The 3,231-nt window shown below is 42.6% G+C and overlaps 1 pseudogene; it reads left to right on the top strand.

The window, feature by feature from the left end:
* On the top strand, window positions 1,106-2,516 carry Gm5525 (predicted gene 5525; annotated as a pseudogene).

Below are 3,231 nucleotides of genomic sequence, written 5' to 3'. Positions count from 1 at the left end.
AATGACTGAAGAACCTGCAACCCCACAGGAAGAACAGCAATATCAACCAACCAGAACTCCCAGAGCTCCCAGGAACTAAACCATCAACCAAAGAGGTACCCATGGCTCCAGCTGCATATGTAGCAGAGGATGGACTTTTCAGGCATCAGTGGGAGAAGAGGCCCTTGATCCTGTGAAGGCTTGATGCCCCAGTGTAGGAAATGTGAGGGCAGGGAGGCAGGAGTGAGTTGGTGGATGGGAGAGCACCTTCGTAGAAGCAGGGAGGGGGGGTATAGCGGGTTTCCAAGGGGGGTCCCAGGGAGGGAATAACTTTTGAAGTGTAAAAATAAATTCATTATCCAATAAAAAATAAGAAATAAAAATCTCAAAATTGAAAGGGATAGCTTTATCCATCCCCACCTGTCAGGTCTAGGGAATCTTGAAGAAGAGGAGGCAAAAGAAGTGTATGAGCCAGAGGCATAGAAGACACCATGTAAAGAAGGCCATCTAAACACAGCATAACTAATGAAAATATAACTCACTGGGAGTGAGGCAGGATAAACAAGGCCTTCAGAGTCCAGGAGAAGTCAACAAGTCTTAACCCAAACACAGGCGCTATTGTTAGAGCTATATCTAATTGATAACTAACTCAAAAAGGCAAATTTCCTTTCTTCAAAGAATTCCTTTTATCAGTAGTTTGTTCATACAGAAGTAGAGGTCAAATAGAAGCATAGTTGCATATTTGGATATTCCTTGTCTCACAATGTCATCTCAGGGATTTGTTTTGTTTTGATTTTGTTCAATTTATTTTACTTTACTTTTGTTTATTTTATTTTAATTTTATCTTACTTCTCTATTTACATTACAATTCTACAGGTTGTGTGTAATTGCTATGGTTTCTAGTTTTGTGTTCATATGGGATTCCTGTATGTGTTAACAAGTATGCCTTTGCATCTATATCTGTCTTGTGCCTTTTCCTAGACATTCTTCCTCTAGTTTGTTTTGAACTATTCCAAATTATTTTCTTCTTTTACAATATTATTTTATTTTACTATTATTCCTTAAATGCTTAGGTTTTTGTTGTTGTTGTTGTTGTTGTTTTTGGATTTTAATAATGACAGATTGGCTTTCTCTGCGGAATCACCATGGCGGCTGGGACCCTGTACACATACCCTGAAAATTGGAGGGCCTTCAAGGCCCTCATCGCTGCTCAGTACAGCGGGGCTCAGGTCCGCGTGCTCTCCGCACCACCCCACTTCCACTTTGGCCAAACCAACCGCACCCCTGAATTTCTCCGAAAATTTCCTGCGGGCAAGGTTCCAGCATTTGAGGGTGCTGATGGATTCTGTGTGTTTGAGAGCAATGCCATTGCCTGTTATGTAAGCAATGAGGAGCTTCGAGGAAGTACGCCAGAGGCAGCAGCTCAGGTGGTGCAGTGGGTCAGTTTTGCTGACAGTGACATCGTTCCTCCAGCTAGTACCTGGGTGTTCCCCACCTTGGGCATTATGCACCACAACAACCAGGCCACTGAAAATGCGAAAGAGGAGGTGAAGCGAATCCTGGGGCTGCTGGACACTCACTTGAAGACTCGAACTTTACTGGTGGGCGAGCGAGTGACACTGGCTGATATTACAGTTGTCTGTACCCTGTTGTGGCTCTATAAACAGGTCTTAGAGCCTTCTTTTCGCCAGGCCTTCCCCAATACCAACTGGTGGTTCCTTACCTGCATTAACCAGTCCCAGTTCAGGGCTATCTTGGGGGAGGTGAAGCTGTGCGAGAAGATGGCTCAGTTTGATGCTAAGAAGTTTGCAGAGAGCCAGCCTAAAAAAGATACCCCAAGGAAAGATAAGGGTTCACGAGAGGAGAAACAGAAACCCCAGGCTGAGCGGAAGGAGGAAAAAAAGGCAGCTGCCCCAGCTCCTGAGGAAGAGATGGATGAGTGTGAGCAGGCACTGGCTGCTGAGCCCAAGGCCAAGGACCCTTTCGCTCACCTGCCCAAGAGTACCTTTGTGTTGGATGAGTTTAAGCGTAAGTACTCCAATGAGGACAGCCTCTCTGTGGCGCTGCCATATTTTTGGGAGCACTTCGGTAAAGATGGCTGGTCCCTGTGGTATGCTGAGTACCGCTTCCCTGAAGAGCTTACCCAGACCTTAATGAGTTGCAACCTCATCACTGGGATGTTTCAGCGATTGGACAAACTGAGGAAGGATGCCTTTGCTAGTGTTATCCTCTTTGGAACCAACAACAGCAGCTCCATTTCTGGTGTTTGGGTCTTCCGAGGCCAAGAGCTTGCCTTTCTGCTGAGTCCAGATTGGCAGGTGGACTATGAGTCGTATACATGGCGGAAACTGGATCCTGGGAAAAAGGAAACCCAGACCCTGGTTCGAGAGTACTTTTCCTGGGAGGGGACCTTCTAGCATGTGGGCAAAGCCGTCAATCAAGGCAAGATCTTCAAGTGAACAAGTCTTGCCAGTCGCCTAGCTGCCTGCACCTACCCTTCAAGGGAGATGGGGATCATTAAAGGAAACTGAACATTGAAAAAAAAAATAATGACAGATTGATAGGAATGCATCCAAATGGCAGGAGAGGCTATGAGGAAGTTAGAGAATCAGAGCTAGGCAATGGTGTAATCAGAATATATTATATGAAAATAAAATCTCCTTTTATAACAAAATAAAAATGTACAACAAAACCAACACCAAATGGTTGGAATTTTGCCAAGTAGAATCAATTGGAATAACTGAGGGAGAAAGATGGACTCTATCTCCTGGGGATATTGCTACTACTGATGTTAGGGTTGTTTGCAAGGTTTTTAAATATTTGAGTAAAAACCTGTTTCAATGATTTGGACAGCAAATGAATTAATATGATAAAAATCTTAAAGTAAATTGGAGCTTTCACGATCAAGTTTATTCAAGGCAGCAGAAGTGGAAAATTACTTAATGGCTTTTCATGTCCAATGATTCAAAGAAAACAAATTATTTCAATTTATGACTACAAAGTCAACCATCTATTTAAATACAGCCAGTTTTATTTAAAAATGCAAGTAGCACAGTCCAATAAAAAAGACAATTATAATGGTTTCAATATATTTACACCAGAAAGAGGCCACATGGAATTCTTTTCTAAAATATGGTGGATACGTCTAGTATTTGCAGTTGCCAAAGATGAATATGCCAGGTTATATACCTAACCCTTAAGTATAAAAACATAAATCCTTATCATTTATTTTTGTCAATATATTTCTATATT

The sequence above is a fragment of the Mus musculus genome, chromosome 1 (assembly GCF_000001635.26).
Source record: "Mus musculus strain C57BL/6J chromosome 1, GRCm38.p6 C57BL/6J".
Lineage (NCBI taxonomy): Eukaryota > Metazoa > Chordata > Mammalia > Rodentia > Muridae > Mus > Mus musculus.
This window is presented reverse-complemented; position numbering and strand designations above follow the sequence as displayed.